This window comes from Spodoptera frugiperda, chromosome 29, assembly GCF_023101765.2.
Source record: "Spodoptera frugiperda isolate SF20-4 chromosome 29, AGI-APGP_CSIRO_Sfru_2.0, whole genome shotgun sequence".
In the NCBI taxonomy this organism is placed as follows: Eukaryota; Metazoa; Arthropoda; class Insecta; order Lepidoptera; family Noctuidae; genus Spodoptera; species Spodoptera frugiperda.
The window spans coordinates 1,318,830-1,339,334 of NC_064240.1; the positions used below are offsets into that span (position 1 = coordinate 1,318,830).

Sequence of the window (20,505 nt, forward strand, 5' to 3'; positions counted from 1 at the left end):
GTTCGGTTATGGATTGCGGTGGCTTTGTTGTTATAATCGGTTTGTGGGTTGGAAAGGTAAATAGTAAAAAATAGAAAATATACATTGTTATAATTCGTTCATGGTTTTCCTGTAAGACCTGCTAGATATTCTGTAACTGTTAATTCGCCTGTCATTGGTCAAGATTATTCTCACAACCAATAACATGGTGGACTGCTATCGAGTTTACTTCGATCTTTCAAATTGAAAGTTACAGAATAGCGTAGCTGGTTGATGATGCGTTTAGGTGTGATATTAATACACCAATACACTCTAGAATAACTAAGTATTCAAGCTAAAAAAACCTTTTCGCTCGTCCCGGGTTTAAAATTCCTACAGTTTAGTAGCCACATTTGCAGTCATGATTTTTAAACCTTAAGAGTCTAATCAATTTATCATTTCTAGATCATACATGACAGTTGTTGTACCTAGACGAAGATAACCTTAGTAACTGTTTACATTATTTCATCTATCTAATCAATCACTCTCACACCACGATAATGCTTCATTTTTTTAATATATTTTACTCGTTCCACCAGGCTAAGTAACCATTACACTTAGTTTAACACGCAATTTTTTTTATAAAGCGTAAAATCACATTACCCGCCCCAGTTTCGAACTCTCTTAACCCTGTAAGCTAAAAATAACACAATTAAAAACGCCAATATTCTCCTGTGATGTGATGATTAATCATTTTGTGAACGTCCATTGCTGTATTTTTGATATAAATATATGGCTACTAATCGAGCTATACATAACCAGTTTACCATGGTCTCGCTTTGTATGAACTTTCCGTACATTCGAAGGTCAGTTTATACTGGTCTTGTATAACATAATGTGTGACTATCATTAATCTAAATTGTGGAACACAACTGTGCCGCTGACGTAAATGTATCGAAATTGTTCAATGATACGATTTGCCGTATCATTAATATTATGGCGTTCTATGTTTAAAATTTTGAAATGCAATTCTTTTTTTTTTGGAATATGCCGTTTCTGATATTTGTGTAGAATCATTGTTTTTTTTTTAATTTAAATGTTGTATTCTATTATTTGGTTTAATCGATGATATTTTTATTTCATAAATTCATATTGTTGATTTTTTACGTGTATTTTTTTCTTTTTATCGAATTTAAACTTCTGTCAACGGTATTTTCAATACGCCTGTGAATTGGCAAAAAATTAATTATGCGATTGCTACATAATTTGATAGATGAATAATTTTATTACCTAAATATCATCGCTCAAATCAATTTGAGAGTTGCCTATTCAATGGTCGAAATTTTCTGTTGGCAATAAGACTACAAAATTACTTATCTATAGTGTCTCCTACACACATACCTATTACTTAAATAACTAATGAAATATGACAAAAACAGAATCAGTTCAATCACTGCACCCCCAAATCCTATGAAATCTCACTCAGCTTTACAAAAGCAAAATAAATTAACTTCCATATCTCATAACTGTCAATATCTAAACCATCAGTCATGTTTAAGCTTTACACACAACCGCACATCAAAATACCCCAAACTGTCAAAAATGTTTAACGCAATTTCAACTTTATTACAAAGTGACAAGATTGAAATTGTATTAAAGGCTATTGTAGCTTGATATGCTGTATGTAGTCTGTATACACCCCCGCTTATAATACGCCTAGGTATGTTACGCACAACGTGTCGCGTAGTACGCATAAATCTATTGTGTACACCCCCTAATGTCTAGCCGTTACAATGCAATATTAAGGGAATTTATTTTATTTGAATTATAATAATTGATTTTAGTTTGATTAAAGTTCATTTCGTTTGGTTTTTCATGTTTATAACATTCCATCTCTGTTGGAAACACATCCTAATTTGATTTTGCTTAGGCTTAAAAAATATTATGTCTTGGCGGCACTGAGCGCTTACCATCAGGTGACCTGTATGCTCGTTTGCCCCCTTTTTCCATAAAAAATATACGAATCCATACATTTCTGAACGCTTACAAAGCTGTGGATAAAGATAGTTATTATTATTATTTATTTATTTATTTTCCATATAAATTACATTATAATATACTAAGCCCCACAAAACCGTTGCAATGGTTTGACTGTGGGGTATTTAATTATATTAATATTCTCATTTCTATAAATCAATCATAAGTTATGCATAAATAAATAAACCGCTATGCAGTTCCATAAGTAAATATATCTGCAAGTTTCCTCATTGAGTACTACATACATAAGTCAACCAATAGTCATGTCAAGGATAAATACATAAATACGAGGTAGGTACATAATGCACTTGGTTATTAATAGGCTGCTCACCTCTTGTTACTGTTTAATTAATTGGTATTATGTTTGTTTGTTTATTGTCATTGCTGCTTGTCTATTAATAACTAGTACTTATAGTAAGTAGCTATGTGTCCAACTCTAACCTTAAAATAACGTGAATAAGTACGTGGTTATCGAAAATTCACAGGTTACCAAATACAAACTAACTCGGCGATAACAGTATCCAGTAAATTCATTCTGATTCATACACAGCACATACTATATGCATATAGGTACATATAAATGTATTAAAGAAAATAGAATACTATCCTATTCTACGCATAAGTATGCGATATTAACAAGAAATCAAGAGCTAATAGAAAAGGGAGTGTGCCATAGCAGTTAGGTCTCCTTTTAAGTTCTTTCATTCTGAAGGAATGCTCTACTAACGTCTTCTTACTTCGTAAAGTATGTACAAACAGAGAATACCTACATACATAACTGCCTGTCTCCCATGGGGTAGGCAAACAATGACCAATTGCTACGAATCTTACCTACATATCTCTTTCGCTTCATCAACAGTCATCAGTGTTTTCATGCATGCTCGTACGTTAAGGGTACTTTTAATTTAGCCCTTCTTTAATATCTTTAATAGCTAATACCTCTATCTATCCTATATATCCTAACAATAGTTTTCTCCCTCTACTACTCTAAATCTACTGATCCCACAATATAGTGCGTAAATACACCCAGTAATCGTACTGCCAAGTGCACTGGCACGTACTGCGATGTTCACTGACGCGTTAACCGCAGTACACACTGTAGTGTTTGCTATTCCCGACGCGTCACTGGTCAGTGGTCACTCGTCATTCGTGTTTGCGTAGTCTAGGTTTGGTGACGAACTGATTCTGTGTTTAGTGTGGTGTAGAATTCTGTGTAATACTCATGAAACACACAATTTCTTATTTATTTTTATGTTACTGTGGGAAGAGGAATGAAGGAATGACGATTGTGTCTGTTTACCATTATTCCAGATTTGTTTTTCCTACAAAACATTTTCTAAACAAGAACTTTTTTATATAGAACCGTCATAACGTGCAACTAATGGGAAATTTTCGAAATACCGAAAAAAGCCCATTAATTTGCTCGACCCAGGAATCAATCCTGAGACTTCTTGTCCGACAGTCGCAATTGCGACCACTCGATCGAGGCAGTTAGTAAACTTAATAGTGTACCCTACTAACAATTAACAAATTATTTCATTGAACACGAACTGTATTCAATGCAATAACTGTCAATCACTAACTCTAATTTACTTCTATAATAAAATACAGTAAAAAACAGCTTATATTCAGAATCCAGTCCTCATTGACGTACGAACGCAAATAGATTGGAGATCCTAAATAAACATGTTAAGGACGCGTTCTCAAATCTGACGTAAATAAGCTATTTTTCAGTACATATTACGACCAAAAGAAACTTAACTGAACATAACTAACAATTACAATAGATAGATCACTTCTTTATCTCCAAAATATTGATTTGTAATGTGAAAAAAGTTATATTTTATTATTGCAAACACGATTTTTCTTTACCTCTTCACACAAAATTGACAAAAAAGGGTTGAGTTTAGGAACATTTTACTGCTACTACACGCATAATTCTGAATCTCAAAAAAATATCCCGGGGAAGCAGACATAATCAAAAATTATACGATGGGAAAAAATTACGAAAATATTTGAAATTGTCTCGGAAATAAATAAAAGTTCCCGTTTAATTTTTTCTCCTATTTTGCTGTCAGACATCAACTTTAAAGCGTAGCAATAAGGGTTATTTTATTTGTTTACTATTTAGATTTATTGGATAGAAAATGTCAAATGAAATTTCAGTCTGCGCTCGAGCGCTGTCGTGGGTGGACGCTGCGTCGCCTGTTACAAAAAATGGCCTTGAAAAAGATCGCTGTACGAGTACAAAATATTTGATATTATACTTCACAAACCAATCTTGATATTTTTACCGACTTCACAAAAAGGAGGAGGTACTATGTTCGGCTGTTTGTATGTTTTTTTACACATTCTGTACGAGCAACACTTTACTGAATATAGAATGTTTCGTTATATTATTTTGAACATGAGGTTAAATCAAAATCCAAGATGGCGCCGACAAGATTTGCCAACTTTCCATCATGGGTGTCATTTTCATGGTTTTTGGGGTCGCTTATAGCGAATATGGAGTCAAAATCAAAATCCAAGATGGCGCCGACTAGATTTGCCAACTTTCCATCATGGGTGTCATTTTCGTGGTTTTTGGGGTCACTTATAGCGAATATGGAGTCAAAATCAAAATCCAAGATGGCGCCGACAAGATTTGCCAACTTTCCATCATGGGTGTCATTTTCATGGTTTTTGGGGTCGCTTATAGCGAATATGGAGTCAAAATCAAAATCCAAGATGGCGCCGACTAGATTTGCCAACTTTCCATCATGGGTGTCATTTTCGTGGTTTTTGGGGTCGCTTATAGCGAATATGGAGTCAAAATCAAAATCCAAGATGGCGCCGACAAGATTTGCCAACTTTCCATCATGGGTGTCATTTTCATGGTTTTTGGGGTCGCTTATAGCGAATATGGAGTCAAAATCAAAATCCAAGATGGCGCCGACAAGATTTGCCAACTTTCTATCATGGGTGTCATTTTCATGGTTTTTGGGGTCGCTTATAGCGAATATGGAGTCAAAATCAAAATCCAAGATGGCGCCGACAAGATTTGCCAACTTTCCATCATGGGTGTCATTTTCATGGTTTTTGGGGTCGCTTATAGCGAATATGGAGTCAAAATCAAAATCCAAGATGGCGCCGACTAGATTTGCCAACTTTCCATCATGGGTGTCATTTTCATGGTTTTTGGGGTCGCTTATAACGAATATAAAGTGAAAATCTAAGTTCAAGATGGCGCCGACATAAATATATAAATGACCATGCCAGATCCTGCCCCACTTAATTTCATCAATGTACAAAAAATGTAAATTAATCAAAATTATGCAATGAAAATAAGACCCTTGGTTACTTAATTATTATTCTGATAAACTTGCGGATAAAAATAAGAAATAAAAAGAATTTTAAAAACCCAAGGCCTATTTCCTGTATTTATCGCGACCCTCTGCGTTTCTTAGTACGCTTGCACAAGGAACAAAACGAGTAATTCAATAAAAAAAAAGATTTATTAATGTAATGTGTACGAATTTTAATATGAATTTGGTTTTAATACATACTGCTAGTTAATTTTTTTTTATAATATATATTATAATGAATGCATATTATAATTATGATTTCGTGTTTGAACGTTAGTGATTAGATGTAACGAAACCTCATTGGCGTGCGTGTGTCATTATGTCCAAAAAGTCATTATTTGACATTCGCTCTGTCTGTTCTGTTTACATTGTTGTTTCGTTATGATTATGAATTAAAGTAGGATTACTAAAGGTGATATTGGTGATGAGTGATGACATTCCTTCCTTTCATAGCTAAACACCCTATGATAGCATTGTAATTTAATTATTTCTACCATTATAACTGCAATTAACCTAACCTAAATGTAATATTTTGTACTTAGATTCATATAGAAACCGCAAGATCTAAAGGCTTTTAATCATGTTTTTAGTTATCACTAATAGAGCAGCAATAGAATGCTACATTTGGCATGTCTGTACACTATATTTTTTTGGTGGGACAAAGCTCTATAGAGATTCTGGCATTGTCATTTTTCGACATGAGTGTCATTGTTGTGGTTTTTGGGGTCGCTAATATCGAATACGGAGTGAATCATTCGATTTTATAAAAATTGTCTTCTTCCGGAATTAATTGACCCAAGACAGGCAAGAAATATGAATTTACGGGCTCATTCCTCGCATATTCAAACAAATATCGTGAAAATAAAGAATTGATGTTTAATTTATTTTATGTATTTTCTTTGTTTGTTCCACCCAGGTCTTGTCACGTTCGTTACCATAATTGTTTTTTTTTTTATCTTGGCGACCCCGAAAACCATTGATATAAAACCATAATAAAATATACAAAAAAAAAAAAAACTTAAAAACATGTTTTTGTGATGAACCGAACAAAATAATTTTAATATTAATACTAACAGTAGGCGGAAAATTTAGCATTGTTATGAGAATAATTAGTATAAAAGATATGGCGAAAAAGTGCTCATCACGCTAAATATCTTTTCTTGAAAGTATATTCAAATCTCTTCAGGTTCGGCTGGGCTGGAGTCCATGTCAGGGATTCTACATCCTCGATTTTCGTATGGCGCTAAAATGTGCTCATCACGCTGAACAACTTTTCTTAAGATAGTATATTCATATAAAATGCTCATCACGCTAAATATCTTTTGTTGAAAGTATATTCAAATCTCTTCAGGTTCGGCTGGGCTGGAGTCCATGTCAGGGATTCTACATCCTCGATTTTCGTATGGCGCTAAAATGTGCTCATCACGCTGAACAACTTTTCTTAAGATAGTATATTCATATCTCTTCAGGTTCATCTGGGCTGTTAAGTGTCCACGTCAGGGATTCCTGACCCTTGATTAATTTCTACGAGGTATTAATTTGCCACCGGTCCTTGATAAGTCTACAAAGTTTGAACGAAATCGGTCCGTTTAAAATGGGTAAAAATCGAGTTGGAAGAGGTCGGTTATATAGAAACATACAAACAAACACACATACATACATCCTTTACATATTAAACTAAATAAAAGCATGTAAAAAGTTAGTTTTGCGTTGGCACCATTTGATTTTTGATTTCGAACGCTTACTTTCCGAAAACTATGAAAATGACACCAATCGAATAATCCGAGCCCAAATTCGGCACTGAACGGAATTGAACAACAGATAACACAAAACATTTGAGTCTACGCACGCACTAAACAATATAAAAATATTAAAAAAGAAAGTAAGAAAATATTAAAACTTTCAAAGCATCAAATTCATTTTGTCATAATTTCCGCAGCTATCCGTGCGTATGTGTGTATTGTCAAGAGTCGTGTCAATGTAGTGATGCGATTCGATACCTGTCAATTATGAGAACGCGTCCTTAATCGCCATAGCTCACGTGACAGTTCACTGTGTCAAACTCATTCGTATTCCGAACAACATGTTTTATGCCAGTATTTTTATTCATTAATTGCCAATACACAATCCCCGATCCCCTCTTTGTGTACCAAGCCTTACAATTTGCATAGTTCCGTAAATAATGATTACATCAGTTTACAAATGGCGGAATTATATGTTAATTTAAGATTTTAAATAAATATCTAGTGTATTAACTATAGGTTACTCGTTTTACAACTTTATTTTTGCTACGTAGTTATTTCTAGCTTATTTGATTGCTTTTATCAATAAAGATCAGAGACCATCTGCTTCCGTATATTTAAGCAGGTAAACAATCGGTAAAACCTGCTTAGTTTTATATGTTTGATTTTTGACATAAATAAAGTAATACAAGTGTGCCCCTCTAACTGTTTTACCAATCACAAAGACGGGTTGCATCGTTATTCAAATCTTGTGCTAAAATAATAAAATCGAAAAAGGCTTAATGTTTACTGCTCCGTATTACGCTTAACGAGCACAGCAAACATACTCGTATCTTGCTTTCTAGGACTATTTATGAAATCACTTTACTAACAAAATAACATAATATGACGAATGTCATGGTTGTAATATCTGCATAATATCCATCCATCCATACATTTCAGTTACCACCATGTAAATTCTGTCACCCTTGCTCCCTCCGTAGGAAATATGACATTAAAAGCCACGTAGTCACACGGCACTCTGATTGAACATTTTGCTTACATAATAGTTAGGGAGGGTTCGGAGGCACAGCACGTGCGGCTTAGCAAGGAGGGAACTAGTTGGGTTCCGTAAGGCAAGGAATAGTTGAATGAAGTCAAATTATTTTTGACATTTATTGTAGTAGAGTTATGTATAGCAGACTAACTGATATGAATCCCAGGAAGCTGCTGGATTCAGGGTGATTCCAACTGGCACATTTGGAAGTCACTTGGTGAAGTCTATGTTCAGCAGTTCTTGTGTCTGATATAATGATGAATGTAGTAGCAACACAAGTGGATCCAAATTCTAAAATTTCGACCAGCCACCGAGGGACAAGGATCAGTATTCTTTACTCTTTGGTGGCCCAATGGCAATACCCAAGAAAATGTGGGGTTTATGGCAAACGCTCTATTAAACATGCCTTTCCATGGTGAACATAATTCTGTTTAAGACGATAAACCTAAGGCCAGCGGTACACGGACTGCTTCAAGCAGTTGAGACTGACTGCTTGATACTTTTTTTTTTTTTTTGAGGGGGAAAATCATCCAATGACTTCTCCCGCCTTGGGCGAGGCGAGAGGGAGTGTCAGACTCTTACTGACTAAAAACCACCCCGTTCCTTCTTCTGCTTTTCGAGCCGGAGCCCCAGTAAACCCGCTAAGTAGTCCGCAGCTCCGGATCAGGCATCAGCCCTTCTGGGCCCCATCTGTGGTGGTCTGATGGCTCTTTGAGGCGCGCGCGGAACGCGTGATGCTGCGACCGCGCGGTGAACTAGGTGTAGTCATTCATTCACTGCCGTATACACCTTCAAACCTTCAACTGCATGATGAGATTCCAGCGTGTCATGTTCATACTGTCACGGTTAAGTAAAGAGAACTGTTGGTTACCGACCACCTACAGCAGGCAGTAAGGTACTCATGTCGATTAGGGGTTATAATGGATACTAGTAAATTAGCTATTTATTTCCAACTGTAGAGCACGCTGGTCTAATCAATTACGTGTTTTTGGGGATTCATTTTTCATTGATATGTTCGGTTTTTGTGCTATGCCTAGCTTAAATGTTTTAATATAGGTTTAGATTTAGATTTAATACACACGAAGTGTTCATGCTTGAAATGCGCTACGAGAATTACTGTTGAGTGTGAAGTTTCTTAGTGTCTTCATTGTCCTAATTGAATAAGTTTCTCTTAGGAAGGTGGGCCCCACCATTAACCACATCATCGATTACTACCAGACAAGTTAGCACCCAAAGTCTGAGAAGAATCCTATACTTGAGCTGCATATCTACATAACTTAATATCAGTGGAGACGATCACATAATTTCACAGCTTAGCTATTACATCATAGCACATCTCTGGTGGAAAAGCACCCCGACGGCCACGCTTTCAATCATTCATCAAACGAAGCAATCACACCATATATAGAGACAGACAGTAATATTCACAACAAAATTTCCAAATCGATCCACCCATTCCATAAAGAAGAATGCACTAGAAATGTTCAAGTTAAAGTGTCAATTAAGTCAAGAACTTATTAGTGCCGGAGTGCTCCTACATGCAGCGCAAGTCCTCGCACAACTTAAGTTAGTTACAAGCAACTTTATCGTTTCAAATATTTAGTTAGAGTACCTAAATTAGTGTTAAATTTTCATGGAAACTTTCTAATAACGTTATGGGGGAGAAGTGGGACTTGCTTTCAGTGGGAGTCGAGTTGAGTTTAATGGTAGTGAGTTTTGGAACTAATTCGTTTGAGGGTTTTATTGAGTGCAAGGAATCGGTTTAGTTGAATAATTTGACTTTGAAATGATTTGACTTTGGTTTTGTTACAAAACACCTTGAATAGCATATTCATTGTATTTAAATCACCGAAAGATTAAACAGTATTTAAAAGTCATATAAATCAAAATGTGTACCAAATATTAGATTGATTTGTCACTAGGAAGGAGCTAATATTACAATTACTCGACATAAACAAAGAAACAAACGGGGCAAGGTATATAAATCGTTTAAAAATGATACCTTGAATCTACCATCGAAGTAAATATCGTTTAGCATCGACCATTACCTATACCTATTATCTCATCTTATAATACCCAATCCATTCTCGCTATAAGATCAACAGTTAACTCATTAAATGTGGTTTCTCACTAAAATCCGACCAGATTACACAAATATGTTGTGGTACGCCAAATCTAAATATTTTTAATGTTTTTGCACAGATTTCAAAATATTTTTCAATGAAATTCATTGAGTGTGGTATGGTGATGAGATGCTCAACGTTTGGCTTGTTATAATATCAATTAATAATGATTTATTATTTAATTACTCGTATACTCTAAATTATGGCCCTAAATTCGCTAATCGTATAGTAGAACAAAATACTGTAAGAAAAATAAACAAAAAATATATCTTTAAATAATTGACAAAGTTATCTTGATCTTTTGCGTCACGTTGTCGCGTAAAAACGTATTTATACATTTATGCGACAGTACAGTCATCAGTTTGATTTTAACAGTTTGTGAAATATTTCTCCAATACAATTTGAGTAGCTACCATTCCTACCTTGAAAGCTGCCTCGCCCTGACGTATGACATAACCCAAGGTTAGCATAAATGTTGTGAACTCCTGTTCTAATGTTTACTCCACCTAAATGCATCACCTTGGGACGTCTGTGACCTATTTTTCGGTTTTCGCGATTCATGTAATAAACATATTATTAGGTTATAATGACGTCAATGGATGTTCAGTGTCGTGTTACCTTTGCTCAAGGCGTTAACAGTTTTTGTTAAGAAAACAGATTGCGATTTGTGAAGACGCCACAAAAACATTTGTTATTGAGAAGTTTAAAGTGTTTTTCATGGCAAACGTTACTGAAGTGAAGAATTGTTTTACAGATACGTAAAAAGTGAATAAGAATAAACTTTATACGAAACCACATAACCAGCTTATGGATCAAAGTCAAAACTTTTCCGATACCTACAGTATCGGAAAAGTCCCATTTAGATCTTCAGACTTCAACGGTCCCATCAACAGGACAGACTCAAGACATTTATACCCTGTGTGTGTTCCGAAACTGACACTAATAGTTTGAATTCACGACCTAAATATTTCAAATATAAATATTTAAATTACATCTTTACATACCTTTATTTTTATGAGTTCGTTGCCTCTGCATTTACGTCACTGGTCACCTAAAATTGTTGTTCACGCTCTTTAACCCTTATGGGTTGGGCAGATCTCCAAGTGCTACCATTTGCACAGTTTGTATGAAATTGCCCAGGTAGCTATTTTACGGAACATTACTTTATATCTGTAAAGCAATAGGAAGCGAGTAATAGGCTAACACAGAAACGTCAAACGTAAAGTCCATTACCTAGTTCTTGTTACTCAAATTACCTGAAACAGCAGATTTACCATAGCACAGCTATTTTTCTCTGTTCTAGATTTATCCCATTCAAGGTAACATACCCGCATAGTTTGGTCCACAGTTGTTTTTCTGATGTGATTGATTCCATTTCTACGTAACATATCAACATAGGTTAGCTATGCTGTATTAACCTACGTGCTCACCTCAACTGATTTTACCATTTATAAAAACGCTTTTTAGATTTTGACTTACATTTCTTTCTACATAACAGAAATACTTTATTGACCTAGTTCAAAGTGGTATTGTCGAAAGAAATACAAAACAATTTAACCGTAAAAGATTGATATCGGTTACCGTATTCATTGCACCTTTGCAGAAAGTCAGATAAAAAATTTCTTCCCCTTTCTTCAATAAATATCAATACGCGACACAGGCAAGGCCCGAGTACTTTACGATCCAAAACTAGATACAATTTACGATCGAATATCCCCCTATTAGTTACAAGTGGATGATTTTCGATGGAATCGATTATTCGATTATTTATTATGCGATTATCGTTCACGCGTAATGTGGGATACCGATTCGACTTACAAGTCATCGGGCAATTAATTTTTGGGTGACGAAGAAAGTTGGTGTTCTACACTGAGGGGCAATTTTGTGGGTGTTATAATGGACATTAGATACATAACAGCCCGACATACGACGCGACGCAACAACGTCGCGCTACCAACTACACAGATCTTAACTGGAGCTGTGGACTATCTAGCGGGTTTACAGGGGTTCCAGTTCGAAAAACAGAAGTAGGAACGGGGTGGTTTTTAGTCAAGAGCCTGACACTCCCTTTTACCTCGCTCAAGGCGGGAGAAAACAAGGGTTAATTTTAACCCTCTACTAGAAAAAAACAGTTACGTGGCTTTAAACATATAACTTCTTTACATGTTTGCAGTTTAATACCATTTTTTTAAGCTCTGTTACATGTTCATACATTCTAATCAAAGCATAGATTTTTACGGCCATCCAATTTGGCACAGTTTTAAATTGATTAGCTCTATCGACAGGTTTATTACCGTAGTAGTTCAGGCATGAAGATATTGCAGTGTTTTTAGTGTTCAACAATGTTTTAGAGCGGTGAATGTGGTGATTCTTCTTTCATAAATATTTATTCTAATAACGATAGTGGTTAGTACAGAATTTACATTTACGTACCCAAAAGGTTATTTTGAAGTAGGATCCTCCTCAGTTAATTTCATCTTTCTCAATCTTCACTTATCTCAATCATTCGGAATCGTAAAATCGTGACAGACATTAAAATTCTAAACACTTCAAAGTAACAAAAGTTTTCAAGTTCAAAATTTCAAACGTAAAACATAGCGTACCTTTCTGAAGGAGTTAATCAGCAAGTCAAGACTTTACGAGTCAAAGAAACAAAGTTTTCTTTAAAAACAGTTTAATTATTAATTTTGGCTGAGTAAAAACCTGTGTCCGCAGTCTCTCTGTCACTAGCTACCCTCGTCACATTGATATGAATAATTTCGTCCTCAAATCTGCAATGTAGGTCGCTACCCAAATCTGGCTCGTGTTTTGGCGTCAGACTCTATTTTCATCCTACATTTCATTTTAAATCCAGCGTTAGATGGTAATGGCTTATTGTGATTAGATTTTCGTGCTCATGCCTTGTGTAGATATTGGTGCTTAAGTATGAATTTTAATGTAGTGTGATTACTAATTGCCTCTCTGACTAAGCATTTTTGGCGTTTTAAGCGTCATTATACTAGAAACTACCCCTAATGTTATATACCTTTTATAACGTAAAGGTTGATAGTTCTACCCTTTCAACTTTCTCTTTTCCAAAAATCTACCAACCAACAATCTGTCTGTCAGCCATTGTCGTCCCTCTGCAGGGCAAAGGCCTCCCTACCCTCCTCCCACTAGTCCCTTCGTAAAGCGTTCTGTACCACAACCACCAACAAGAACAATAAATAATCATATGGCGCAAATGAATTCTAAACGAGGCTCCTCAAAGTTATGGTGACACGTCATTATGGTTCCCGAAAGCAGTTAGCTGTTATGTCCACATCACACGGTTAATGATAGCCATTATGATGATGATCGTAATCACTCGACCCTGAGCCGTGGGAATGCAAAAGAAAATGGCGAACTTGACGGACAATACGCACTAACTGTCACTTAGTACTTGTTTGATGTTGTAGTCTTAGGTTACAGGCCAAGGCTCGAAGATAAAGTGGCTGAAGTATTCTATGATACTATAACACACTATATGGACTATGCTTTAACATTCGGAGAGTCTACTGCGAGTTTGTTTTACGTTAACGCAATCGACATGTTTATGATGTTCGGCACTCTGATTGGCCTATTCCAATTAACCAACGAATCAACGGGCTAAACGCGGTAACGTTTCGATCGCATGAACGTATGAAAATTTGCACTAGGCCCTCAGCATTTGTATGAAATCAGTCCTCATCGTACTTAGTTTTTAAAAGCCAAAACAGAATGCATTCTTATCATTCCACGTTTTCTTTTCATCATAATCCATTTCAAGGTCCGGCTTTTCTACTCAATCTACAATCCCATTATAGTTCTAGGAAGCCGTATTCAGGGTAAACGTAATGCTAAAATACATGACTTTTACACTGTGATTTTCTTCTGTAGCCGTAATTTACTTGGCTATTCCAATGACCAGTTTTACTTGTCCCCAAGATTCTATGTTTATAGGGCCATTTGCAGTACTTTGGATACGGCCTGGCCGTGACCAAGTATATTTGTGGGCGGATACTATGCACTTAGCAGGTGTACCCGAATAGATATTGTTTAATGTTACTTATTGTTCTGTTAGAAATCTAGATAAGGTTTACTTTAGTAATCTATCAGGTTGATACAGTAGTATTTTAGTAGAATTCATTAGTTGTATCGTACGGTCGGTACTATCTTTGGTTATAAATTTCTGTTCTAATAGTTAAATGACTTTGGAAACAGCGATAAAATGAATCCCTGCAAGCTACTTCGATACAAGAGTAACCGCAAGAATAAAGTTCGTATCAATTGCATTTTAAATAGCAAATTATAATTTTTAGGCAATAAGATACGCTATATCCTCACCGTAAAGTATACTTTCCTTTAATTGATACAGCACTTGAAATTGCCGACCGTTTCCCTAATTTCTATCGAAAGGGACTTTTTATATGTCTTTAAAATTTATCTCTGTACGTCCCTTTGCATCGTAAAATCTTTCATTGCCTTCTGTGGCCACAGTCGTAAAATCCTTTGTAAAAAATACATGACCAAGTTTATAAAATTCTTATGTCTATTTGAGATTCGTAGATGTTTCTATTATTCGGTTTACGACGCCATAATGCCTTGTATGGCGGTTTGATGGTGTACTAATGGGATTTAAATGGTAGTAACATTTTCTATTATTGTTTCAGGTAATATCCTCGTGTTTTGACGAAGGCTGGTGAAACTATCTCAACGGCGTCTGCTAAATTGGACACTATTGCATACCTTTGGGTTTGTTATAACATTAACATACAAATCTAAGCGATTTATCTTAAAAAACAACAAAAGGTATAATGATGTGGAATGAGAAAAAATAAAACATGGAAGGGTTCCAAACACCTACGTGAAAATTTTCTAATAACTTCAACCAACTTTTTGAAGGACGTCAATGTTTTGACAATCGTCCCTCCCAAGTATCCAAAATCATAAAATATAAGACATATGTATTTTCGTTAACCTGACCTTTCCGAAATAAAGATAACAAAAAGAATCCGCAAAATAATTCCACATTGAATTCTACTTACTTTCTGTGTAGGCGTACCATCACCAACGCCCAAGGCTTATCCATTGAATATTCCTTTTATACCGATATTTCGCCATCATAATCCAAGATATTTCTACCCCCACGCAAATGGAGAACATCTTTGCTAAAACAATTTCAAAATAAATTAGCTCGAGGCATATCGGTTAGGTTATCTTACGGCGATGGTTTCAGATTGTAAGCTACAAACTATTACCATCTATTAAAGGTCCTCGCTCATAATAAATTCATAGTTGTTAGTGTCTAAAATGGGCGGACATTCAGATTGAGATGCAAATGTTATTTTATTGCAAAATCTTTAAATCCATATAAAACAGAAGTAAATTTGATCTTGTTCGTGTTAAAAATAAAATTCAGTTTGTTAAAGAAGACGTAGGTTGATCTATTATTAGCTACGACTTGACATAAGCTACTGATAATACAGAATTGCTAACAATAACTCGATACTCGACATTTTATTTCTATTTCTTTACAAATACGACATCTTGAAGCCAATTATAAATACTCCCACCCATTGTATCTATTCCTAAATATGACGTTGCATGAAACTGTCCTACCTACACGGAATGCCACAAGGTTCAGTACTGGTTCCTGCGCTGTTTAAATTAGACATTAATATAACATCCTACTTAGACAAGTACTGAATGCAATATAATTTGGCTTGTGTACTACTGTGGGTGGACGGGTACAAGACCTTTATGTCTTAATATTTGCTGCAGTGGACAAGAGCAGGCGTGCAATTATATTTAGCTTGAAGGTTGTGGCCTTATAAACAATCTTGATTTGAGGGTGTTACTATTTCTTGATCTTGAAAATAATACTTTTAGCTATTGTTATAAATATGTCCAACCATTTGTAAGAATGAATGGTGAAGCTTTTGTAGCACATTCGAGCATTGACATTGATAAATCAACTAGCGTATTCTATAGCTCACAACCAATTACTGAGATATACCCCATTTGCAAAAATCAACAAGCATAGAACAGCATCCATTGTTTTTCTTCAATCTAAAATCATTGATGAACAAATAATACGGTTTATGAAACGTTCGTATCGTATATTGTAATGATTCCTATGATCATACATACACTTTTCAATGTAGAAAATATCGTTTTATACAGACATGCCAGTATACTTAATTTTGGGCTCTAGAAATGTTAAATAGATGCACAGAATAAAAGGTGATCATGCTTGTACTCTATAAACAGAAGAGCCTCTATTTTCGCCCAAATTAATTGTTTCCTAGCCTTTGTTTGTTTTGAAAGCAGTTTACCTTTAATTTCGAAGTCAGTTTTAGTTCGCTTAATGAGGGTTGGCATTTAGTTGTTTTTGTTTGAAATGTTAACTAGATCTTCAGAGCTGCGAGCTCTGGTTTTGTTTTCCATTTTATTATAAAGTTTTCTGTTGACTATCTTGTTAATAGCTGTATAATTTGCTTGTTGCTAGGCATCCCTTTACTAGTAGCTCGTAATTGGATTTTCGTTATTCATACTTTGTTCGTAGTTGGAATTAATTTGTTTTACCCTTCTAAAATAATTTTGTTCTCATTCCTTTGTAACCTAAAATAAATGGTCCCTTGACGCTCCTTTCCAATGATACTAGCCTCATATCACGAGTTCTTTAGCCACGCAATTTTATTCCTCTGAGATTATTAATTAAACTAGCAAAAAATGGTCTCCCTGCTAATTGCTATTTCAAAATACAAAAGAGTAATTACCAGCTATTTTTCTTCTATCACATCATCCCACGGTTTTCTAAAAATAAAAGCACGTCAGCTTCAGAAAGCCAGTAATCTCCAGGCAAAGAGCACAATCTTTATTCCTTCACCTGCCACGTCTTATCAGGCAGACAAATTATTAAAGGAAGCTTCTATCTCGTTGAGGATTCAACCGGTTCTATTCCCGGTCCTGCTTTGTCGTGGGCGAGAACAGCATTCCCAAAACGACCTGAATTAATTGAGCCTACAATTAAACGGACAGGTTTGACGTACAGCTCCATCGCTTCTGTTCCTATGGAAGATGTTATTATACAAGTACTTTTTTGCTTAGACATATGTATTATTTTAGTCATTAACTTAATATTTTGTATCATTGATTGATTCAAATTTGAGACTTGAGGTGCTAAAGTAATGTTTTAAATGCAGGAAAAATATATTTGAAATGCCAATAAAGGATAATTTGTTGGTTTAATTAATAACATGCATACCTGCAAAAGGAAAATTGTTTCCTTTGTTTTATTAATCAAATGGGTCATATAAACCACATACATTGTTCTAACAATGATTTCAAAATGAATGCAATGTGTATTCTTTTACTCAAAGCCCATCTTAAATATAAAACCATAGAACCTTACATAAACCACTATTATGCACACACAATCAAGTTGACTGGATATAGAAATAATTGACTGCACCTATTTCAGTCTGCGCAGGTTAATAATAATTGTCTTGATAAGTCACTTTTTATCTTAGGATTGCAAACTGGTTGCCATGTCAATATTGGTATTTTTATACTATAGCACAATAATGATTTACATCTCCCTTTTCTAAGGTAATTTTACAAGCTTATGATCATATTTTAACAATAAAATCTCATGTTATACATTTGTGTCTCCTTGTAAATATTCAAACAAAATCTCCACTGAATATTTGCCTCTAAACATCACACTAAAAATAAATCTCTGTTGGAAAATACAAAGCTGAATCACGACATCGTCCAATTTAACGAGACATCTCAGAAGACACAGTCCTGTCGTGCTCGGATCCATTTTAAGAAAACAAAAGAGAGGTTGGAAGGTCAGGTTGCTTTGGTCGTTGATGCAAAACGTGAACCGCAACGTGCAACTACGATGCTGCGATAAGAAATTGCACGATTCTCAGTGGAATTTCGTAAGTAAAGCGATGTAGCGCTTAAGTTGGTTTGTTATGAACTAAACAGGGAATATTAATTGCTGGAGTTTTCGCTGCAAGAGCTAAAAATTATCTATCATTGTTAGTGTTTAATGTTCAGTAATAGAGTTGATTTCTTCAGTTTTATTTTTCATATCTATTCTATTTATTTTATGGTTTATTACACGTTTTACTGTTAGTTCATTGTTATCGTGGTAATAACTAGTAGAAACGAGTTTAGTTATCAGCTTGAAGCAGCAAATATGCAGATGTTTTGCTTCAACGCTACAGGTTTGAATAGTTAAATATTTGATGCAGGAATAGTTAAGGTAAATACTTCAGAAACTATTGTAACATATTTATGTAACAAAGTACATTTACGTAAACATTGTGTAATGTGTTATTTTTAAGAAAATATACCTCGTTCGTGACATTAAGTTATTCACGTAGATAGGTACTTGTAAAGAGACAATTCAAGTTATCCACTGGAGAAATTCACGGAATATGATCTTAAGCATGATCTCAGGATAAAACAGGGTACCGAATATATCTTGGAAACGCGGAGCTGCCAACATGTTAATGTCGCCATTACCGTTTAAATTTTAGAGGATTAATCTTGAAAGCCAAGACGTTAGCGTTGTTTGGATATTTGCGAATTCTCGACTACATTTGGGACAAACATTTGTCTACACAATTTCCTTTGTGAAAATTTATTTAGGCCTGAAACTTCCATAGCATTAAACAGTTTGTTAATTTGAAAAGAACTTATCAGAAAACACAATGTAAATCTCGTCACGACTAAAACTACAAAGCAGCTATAAATTAATTAGTACAGAAACTACAATGGAGGGAGTGGGTTCGATCTAGGCGCGGCATTAATGTTAAATGAACGGAATGCCCGCTTTATACCTAATGATGATGAATGTAGGCCAATTTGTACCACTTGTGTGCATATTTTAATTTAGCTGACTGACGGTAATTTCGGGTTTAATTTTACGTCCACTGGAATAGTCGGAACAATGGCTGACCCTGAATCAGCAGCTACATTTGAATTTGAAATAGTATTCAATGTAGATCATCCTGTTTACAATAAAGATGAAGAAGGAATGTAGAGGTTAGAAATAATATTGGAATATGAATAATATTATATTGAAAAGCAGCTGGAAATTGTACTGTTTCAGATCACAAATATTTTCGGGGATGACTCAAATAGCTCACTCGATACCCCACGGCTAAATAAGGCGGGCCCAAGAGCTGTTAGCGTGGGTGTTTAAAAACTGCCAAATTGGCGTGAATGAGAGGAATTATGAGTGCACATTCCAGTTTCAAGGTATAAGTTATCAGCACTAGTCGGCCAATGTTCATTACTGAAGATTACACTCGACATTGTAATTATCTCCTCAAATTATGCTCGAATTACCATTTCATTCAAATGAAATGGATAACAATTTAGGACAGTGTAGAAATGTACATTATATTCGTCATTTCTAAAATTTCTCCACACATTTCTATTCACATGATATTCATTTCTTCAAAGAATCATGCCATGTTTTTTATTATGAAAAATGTTCTGTTTAAATATTATACAATTCAACAATCAAAATTCATACTTGGTTTTATTTGCAGCTTCTTTGGATTCTTTGTCTTGGTCTATATCGCTTTTATCATTCAATTAACTCGGTTCAGCCTTTTGCGCAAACAATAATGCTAAGCCTACTAAAGCCTAGGGAAACCAAACATGTTGTAACTGCGCATTTTTTCACAATTATCTTTGTATTTGTTTTATTTAACGATAGTAAAGATTTTGAGATATATTAGAACTGCAAATGTTTGTACACCGTGTTTGAGTATGTAATTAGATTAGGCATTAGCAATGATTTTTGCGGTATGATATCTTTCATTTATTGCAAAATCTATTTCAGAAACATCTGTGAAAGATCCAGTAAAACTCTATCGGTTGATCTTGATTTACTTATTGATTATTCTCTCCTTAAGGCTATACAATGCTTAAGCTAAGAATAAAATCGTGAGTAATCCATCGATACCTCATATGGAGACACAAGTGACACAGGAAGTGCATGTATATGGTGCTCGGTACTCTCTGACCACCCCGAAAGGAAACTAGATTGAGGATAATGTATACAGGTGTGTGATTCATATCGATATTCAAGGAACGAGTTTGGTTTGTTTACTACCGGTCGATCATCGGATATGGATATTTAAATCGATTATCTTATTTCCGTTTTTCGTCTGACCTCCTGTGTTATTTACTGTCGTTGTTACTTCAAGTGTAAAGCGCGTCTGTTGAGCACAAAT

The 20,505-nt window shown here is 35.1% G+C and overlaps 1 protein-coding gene across 2 annotated transcripts in view; it reads left to right on the plus strand.

The window, feature by feature from the left end:
- LOC118268514 (centaurin-gamma-1A) overlaps positions 1-20,505 on the plus strand; it is a 233,406-nt gene that overhangs the window by 144,618 nt on the left and 68,283 nt on the right. The gene's annotated exons all lie outside the window — the stretch shown is intronic.